The sequence below is a fragment of the Salmo salar genome, chromosome 06 (assembly GCF_965601325.2).
Source record: "Salmo salar chromosome 06, fSalSal1, whole genome shotgun sequence".
Taxonomy (NCBI): Eukaryota; Metazoa; Chordata; class Actinopteri; order Salmoniformes; family Salmonidae; genus Salmo; species Salmo salar.
Window position 1 is genome coordinate 74,198,638 of NC_138296.1, and position 8,541 is coordinate 74,207,178.

The following is an 8,541-nucleotide window of genomic DNA, read 5'->3' on the forward strand; positions in this document are numbered from 1 at the left end:
AGACAACGAATCCAGCTTCCTGCCTCCCAGCCCATGCAGTCCACAGTTACGCTGTACCACGTTACATACTTCTTTCACCAGAGTATTACTCACATCCAGAAGCATTCATCACTTATTCCCCAAACTCTTTATTTAAAGAGTATGTGATATCCTATTCATGTTCACAGCCAACAACACCATAAATTAGATTTCACTTGTGAATTCATTAAAGTGGCACTGAAACTGTTCATGTATGCTGATTGCTTTTTACTGTACACCAATATCTGTATCATTTTTAATAGTGAGATTAGGTTATCAATTACTCCTGTTTTACTTCTTTCCTTCTCTTCTTCCATTGAAAGGTTGGTATGATAGATTCAAAACTGTCAGGTAAAAGCAGCATGATGGAAACCTAACCACTCGTCTAATTCCCCTCACCAATCTCTTCCAGCACAGTGGTCCACCATAGGAAAGGAGTACTCAGACTTTAACATTACTCAGACGGACCCCTTGATAATTTCCTTAAAGGGATACTTTGGAATTTTGGCAATGGGTGCCTGCTATCATGCTAGTAGATACCCATAGACTTCCAGTCATTGTGCTAAGGCTAGTTAGCATTGGCTCGCAAAACTACCTTTAACTTCCTTCATACTGGTCACAGAGACATAAAAATGGTATCCATGAGTACATCTGACTATAGGGAAGTAGATACTGGGCATTATTGTCAAAATCCCAAAGTATCCCTTTAATCTTTTTGTAGAGCGGGCAGCACGTAGCTCAGTCACTAATTAGTTTAAGTAGTGCAGCTAGACTGGATGAGTCTGTGCTTCATCTCCAGTGACACTCTACTGGCCAGCCTTCTTTCAACAGTTCAATAATGCAACAGCAGCCTACATGCAGTACACAGTAAGTGGAGCAAGGGGTGAGTCTGTTTATACCTTAGACACATTTTAAATCGATATATTTCTTCCTCTGGTGTCTCAGGGGTGTGTCAAGTAGTGAAACACACCCAGTTTGTACCCCAGTGATGTTCTCACTTGTAAAGATTAATTAATAAGTAATTAACTTGTCTACCCAGAGGAGGCTCTTCACTGGAATATAAAGTTTCAACACAGACTGAAATATCTACAGTAAGTATAGACCGAGTTATATTAAAATATATGTGGTCCCTTGTGGTTCAGTTGGTAGAGCATGGCACTTGCAATGTCATTGTTGTGGGTTCAATTCCCACAGGGGACCAGTATGAAAATGTATGCACTCACTACTGTAAGTCGCTCGGGATAAGCGTGCCTGCTAAATGACTAACATAACTAAGTAACTAAGTAATGATATGATCACCGGGGGACATGAGAATCGAAGACAACATGGTTTTTAGAATGAATTGATTCACCTTTACGTTCAAAACCTACCATTTCTTGATCATATGTTATACTGCCTCATTAGAAGTACCTGCTTTCAGTATCACTGACCGTTAAAAGGTAGGGGCGTAGCAGGAACAATTTATTTAGTATCCATGGTTCCTCTGAATGCATGTACTCGGACCAAGGTGTGCCAACTTTGAGTTAGTTTGATAGTGGATTTCAGGTGTTCAAAGGTCACCAAAAACATCTTACCATCCAATCTGAAACTAAAGTGCCAAAATGTTCAATGTCAGTCTTGGAAACATGCTTTGACCTTTCTGCCAAGGCTAAACTAACTATGACCCTGATCTGTTTCACCTGTCTTGTGCTTGTCTCCACCCCACACCGGGTGTCTCCTATTTTTCCCCATTATGCCCTGTGTATTTATACCTGCGTTTTCTGTTTGTTTGTTGCCAGTTCGTCTTGTCAAGTCGTCCCAGTGTGTTTGCGGTGTGTTACCTTATCTCTAGTTCTTGTTTTCTAGTCTTCCCGGTTACGACCTTTCTGCCTGCACTGAGCCTGCCTGCTGGTCTGTCCATTTTTTACGCTTCCTTGAACTACGAACCTCTGCCTGCCCTCGACCTGTCCTTTTGCCTGCCCCTTTTTCATAATAAATATTCAGAGAACTGAACCATCCGCCTCCTGTGTCTGCATCTGGGTCATATCCTGAGTCGTGATACTGACGTCCAAGGATGAATACCTCATGCACACATAGTACAACAGTGTAGCATTGCAGTAAGCCTGGACCAGTCATAATCCTCTAACTGGTAGTTCCAGTGGATTGTAGTGCTGCTTGTACTTTAATCTGTCATGGTGTAGCATAAAATCAGCTTGGCAGTTAGATCAATCATCAGCCTACATCATCATCTCAGTCGCTCAATAAGAAGCTCTACTGGGCATCCAAACAATAAAAGTCAAATTTAATTCCTTATTCTCTTCCCTCGTGTATCACAATCTGTTTGTACTAATTGTCTTTTTTACTGAGTAAAACAACAGCACAACAACAATCCTCTCAGCTTTTACCTCAACTCCCTCAGCTGTCCTCCCACGGGCTTGCTGTGAAGTGGCCGGTCGTCATTATTGATCCAGCACAGGGGACAGGACGGGGGGGGATGGGTCGTTTTTTGGACCCTGCGTGGTGTGGCTGGCACGCGGGACCCCTCTCTGCCCATCTCCTTTGAGCAGATGCCTGGCAACGGTGTGTGTGGTGGTGGTGGACGGGCAAGGATATGCCTCCTGGCACGGAGGAGGGACAGGGAACAGATGCAGAGAGAGACGGGGAGAGAGGCTGGCCGGCCATGACGACGCTGGTGTGGGCCGAAAACCTGCAGGATGGAGGAGAGAGGGAGGGAGGGGGTTACATAGGGAAGGAGGAAGTAAAAGAGGGATGGAGAGAGACGGGGACACTATACAGTGAGACTAAAAAAACAGTGTAAGAGTGAGAGAGACGTGGAGACGGGGAAACTTTAAAGTCCCTTAATCATCTTAAGTGGCTAAGTATCTTAATGTGAAGTTCCATATTAACACTTTGCAAAGGGATGGTACATACTGTATCTAAAATCTGTTGACTACAGAGCAGCGGTGGCATTAGCTGAATCTTTGCCTCTCCCTCTTACTGTACTGTATGAGAAAGTGCTGTTAATGGATCTGGGGTCAACACTGCCCTGAGGATGAAGCTGCCTGGCTGCCTGGCTGCCTGGCTGGCTGCTACACACAGTTTGTCCTATAGTCAGCATGTTTAGCTAAAGGCCTTAAGTAAAGGGAGGGAGGCTGAGATATGGAAAGGGGAGGAGAGAAGAGGGCACTACACCTCCCTTTCTTCACATATATCACGGCTGTCTAATGCACTTCATTAACACTCTCACTAATATGACAGAGTGCTGGCTGAGAGTACCAGGCAGACACAGCCAGCACGCTGCTGCTTTAACATAAATCGCACTCATCTGCTCATCTCTCCCTCCTCTCATTCACTCATTTTCATTTCTAGTACATCTTTCTCTCTTAATTAATGTTCTCTCTCTCCACACCTCTCGTGCTTTTTCTCCTTAACGTGTTTTTCCTCGATGCTCTATGCATTTTCGATGCTCTATCTATTTCACCTCCTCTCTCTCTCTCCTCTCTCTACTGTACCCTCAGATTCACACTCTACTGAGCAATTAGCGCTAGCAACATCCACACATTTATTATCCATCTTTTACAACATGATTGCATTGCCCCCTTTGTGTGTGTGTGTCAATCCGTCTTTCTCTTCACACCTTCCCTGCAGCCATGACAGATCGATAGAGGTTTCTAACACTGTTTAGTTCTGGTTCTACTCCTCTTCTCTTCTGTCACGGCTTTTTCCCTACCGCCCAGCACAGGCCTGGACCTAATGGGGGGAGACAAATAGAAATCAGTGTGTCGGGGGTGGAGGTATTTGGGAGAGGTGGTGGGATCAGTCAATATCCCCGTAGTGCCATTACAGTATGGGTCATTAGCTACGGTCTGATCATCGGCATTCACGGTGCTAAGAGCCCTGCCACATCGCTAGCATGAGCAAATCACAGCAATAAACAACAGGCTATTATTTACTTTCTGTTTATTCCACTTTTTACCCTTCTGTCTTTCCAGCCTGCACAGGGTGAACTGGGCCTGGAGATCCAAACTTAAAGACTGACATGTCTTGTTCTATTTTGTAAAATAGAAAATGATTCAGGCAAGTAATTCATAATTACCCTTATGGTTCAGTGAACAATAACATTATTGATAGCTTACATATGATTGATGGCAACACTTTCTATTAAGTTCTGAGAATAATTATTCAAACTTTGAACAAGTTTTGTTAGAAGTGGCTGTCTTGTGTTTAGTCTCTGTGGTCATGATGGCAAAACAAAGCAAATCTAAAAAGATAGAATACAAAACGACTACATTCCCTAACAAGTTCATCTGCATAATACATACTATTAATGTTAGCAGCAGGCCTGCTGCTGTCTTCTAAGGCAGATGTATTTAACCACACACCAATTTAGCTATGTTGGCCCTGTGGGTGTATGAATGAAAGACTCTCTCTCAATTCAATTCAATTTAAGGGGCTTTATTGGCATGGGAAACATATGTTAACATTGCCAAAGCAAGTGAAGTAGATAATAAACAAACATGAAATAAACAATAAAATGAACAGTAAACATTACACTCACAGAAGTTCCAAAAGAATAAAGACATTACAAATGTCATATTATGTACAGTGTCTCACAAAAGGGAGTACACCCCTCACATTTTTGTAAATATGAGTATATATTTTCATGTGACAACACTGAAGAAATGACACTTTGCTACAATGGAATAGTAGTGAGTGTACAGCTTGTATAACAGTGTAAATTTGCTGTCCCCTCAAAATAACTCAACACACAGCCATTAATGTCTAAACTGCTGGCAACAAAAGTGAGTACACCCCTAAGTGAAAAATGTCCAAATTGGGTCCAAAGTGTCAATATTTTGTGTGGCCACCATCATTTTCCAGCACTGCCTTAACCCTCTTGGGCATGGAGTTCACCAGAGCTTCACAGGTTGCCACTGGAGTCCTCTTCCACTCCTCCATGACGACATCACGGAGCTGGTGGATGTTTCACTCCTCCACCTTCCATTTGAGGATGCCCCACAGATGCTCAATAGGGTTTAGGTCTGGAGACATGCTTGGCCAGTCCATCACCTTTAGCCTCAGCTTCTTTAGCAAGGCAGTGGTCGTCTTGGAGGTGTGTTTGGGGTCGTTATCATGTTGGAATACTGCCCTGCGGCCCAGTCTCCGAAGGGAGGGGATCATGCTCTGCTTCAGTATGTCACAGTACATGTTGGCTGGTCATTTATGAACATTTGAACATCTTGGCCATGTTCTGTTATAATCTCCACCCGGCACAGCCAGAAGAGGACTGGCCACCCCTCATAGCCTGGTTCCACTCTAGGTTTCTTCCTAGGTTTTGGCCTTTCTAGAGAGTTTTTTCTATCCACCGTGCTTCTACACCTGCATTACTTGCTGTTTGGGGTTTTAGGCTGGGTTTCTGTACAGCACTTTGAGATATCAGCTGATGTAAGAAGGGCTATATAAATAAATTTGATTTGATCAGACCACAGGACATGGTTCCAGTAATCCATGTCCTTAGTCTGCTTGTCTTCAGCAAACTGTTTGCAGGCTTTCTTGTGCATCATCTTTAGAAGAGGCTTCCTTCTGGGACGACAGCCATGCAGACCAATTTGATGCAGTGTGCGGCGTATGGTCTGAGCACTGACAGGCTGACCCCCCACCCCCCACCCCTTCAACCTCTGCAGCAATGCTGGCTGCACTCATACTGCTATTTCCCAAAGACAACCTCTGGATATGATGCTAAGCACGTGCACTCAACTTCTTTGGTCGACCATGGCGAGGCCTGTTCTGAGTGGAACCTGTCCTGTTAAACCGCTGTATAGTCTTGGCCACCGTGCTGCAGCTCAGTTTCAGGGTCTTGGCAATCTTCTTATAGCACAGGCCATCTTTATGTAGAGCAACAATTCTTTTTTCAGATCCTCAGCGAGTTCTTTGCCATGAGGTGCCATGTTGAACTTCCAGTGACCAGTCAGTATGACAGAGTGTGAGAGCGATAACACCAAATTTAACACACCTGCTCCCCATTCACACCTGAGACCTTGTAACACTAACGAGTCACATAACACCGGGGAGGGAAAATGGCTAATTGGGCCCAATTTGGACATTTTTACTTAGGGGTGTACTTACTTTTGTTGCCAGCGGTTTAGACATTAATGGCTGTGTGTTGAGTTATTTTGAGGGGACAGCAAATTTACACTGTTATACAAGCTGTACACTCACTACTTTACATTGTAGCAAAGTGTCATTTCTTCAGTGTTGTCACATGAAAAGATATACTCAAATATTTACAAAAATGTGAGGGGTGTACTCACTTTTGTGAGACACTGTATATATACAGTGTTGTAACGATGTGCAAATGGTTAAAGTACAAAAGGGAAAATAAATATGTGGTCTGTCGTACGATAATTTGGTAAAAAGCCAATTTGACATTTGCTCAGCACATTGTTTTCACTGAGGAAATGTACAAGTCTGCTGTTAATGATGATGCAGAGGATTTTCCCAAGGTTGCTGTTGATGCATGTCCCACGGTAGTTATTGGGGTCAAATATGTCTCCACTTTTGTGGATTGGGGTGATCAGTCCTTGGTTCCAAATATTGGGGAAGATGCCAGAGCTGAGGATGATGTTAAAGAGTTTTAGTATATCCAACAGGAATTTGTTGTCTGTATATTTGATCATTTCATTGAGGATACCATCAACACCACAGGCCTTTTTGGGTTGGAGGGTTTTTATTTTGTCCTGTAGTTCATTCAAGGTAATTGGAGAATCCAGTGGGTTCTGGTAGTCTTTAATAGTAGATTCTAAGATTTGTATTTGATCATGTATATGTTTTTACTGTTTGTTCGTTGTTATAGATTGGAGAAGTGGTTTATCCATACATCTCCATTTTGGATAGATAACTCTTCATGTTGTTGTTTGTTTAGTGTTTTCCAATTTTCCCAGAAGTGGTTAGAGTCTATGGATTCTTCAATTACATTGAGCTGATTTCTGACGTGCTGTTCCTTCTTTTTCCGTAGTGTATTTCTGTATTGTTTTAGTGATTCACAGTGAAGGCGTCGACTCAGGTTTTCTGGGTCTCTATGTTTTTGGTTGGACATGTTTCTCAATTTCTTTCTTAGGTTTTTGCATTCTTCATCAAACCATCTGTCATTGTTGTTAATTTTCTTGTGTTTTCTGTTTGACATTTTTAGATTTGATAGGGAAGCCGAGAGGTCAAATATACTGTTTAGGTTTTCTACTGCCAAGTTTACACCTTCACTATTACAGTGGAACGTTTTCTCCAGGAAGTTGTCTAAAAGGGATTGAATTTGTTGTTGCCTAACTGTTTTTTGGTAGGTTTCCACACTACTCTCCTTCCATTTCTTAATATTTCTTGGCTTTGATGCCTCATGATTGACTATTGCTCTGTTCAAGTAGACTGTGATTTTGCTGTGATATGATAGGGGTGTCAGTGGGCTGACTGTGAATGCTCTGAGAGACTCTGGGTTGAGGTCAGTGATAAAGCAGTCTACAGTACTACTGCCAAGAGATGAGCTATAGGTGTACCTACCATAGGAGTCTCCTCAAAGCCTACCAATGACTATGTACATACCCAATGTGCGACAGAGCGGCAGGAGTTGTAACCCACTTTTGTTGGTTATGTTGTCATAGTTGTGCCTAGGGGGGTATATGGGGAAGGGAATGCTGTCACCTCCAGGGAGATGTTTGTCCCCCTGTGTGCTGAGGGTGTCACGTTCTTGTCCGGTTCTGGCATTTAGGTCGCCCCAGACTAGTACATGTCACTGGAAATGATTAATTTCCCCCTCCAGGATGGAGAAGCTGTCTTCATGAAAGTATGTGGATTCTAGTGGGGTGATATAGGTAGCACACAGGAGGACATTTTTCTCTGTTAAGATAATTTAATTTTGAATTTCTAGTCAAATTTAAAATGTTCCTGTTTTGATTAATTTAATAGTGTCACGACTTCCGCCGAAGTCGGGTCCTCTTCTTGTTCGGGAAGATGGGCACTGCTGCCTTTTAAAAAAATATATATATTTCACCTTTATTTTCTCCCCTTTACAACAAGTTCTCATTTACAACTGCGACCTGGCCAAGATAAAGCAAAGCAGTTCGACGCATACAACAACACAGAGTTACACATGGAGTAAAACCAACATACAGTCAATAATAGAGTAGAAAAATAAGTCTATACAGTGTGTGCAAATGAGGTAAGATAAGGGAGGTAAGGCAATAAATAGGCCATAGTGGCGAGGTAATTACGATATAGCAATTAAACACTGGAGTGATAGATGTGCAGAAGATGAATGTGCAAGTAGAGATACTGGGGTGCAAAGGAGCAAAATAAATAAATAAATACAGTATGGGGATGAGGAAGTTGGATGGGCTATTTACAGATGGGCTATGGACAGGTGCAATGATCTGTGAGCTGCTCTGACAGCTGGGCACTGCTGCCTTGTATAGGTGGACCTGGTCATAAAGGCTGTTCAAGTCCAGGGTGGAGTGGTGGGCCAGGTAAACATTTGGTTTTGAGGCACAGTCACGGGAA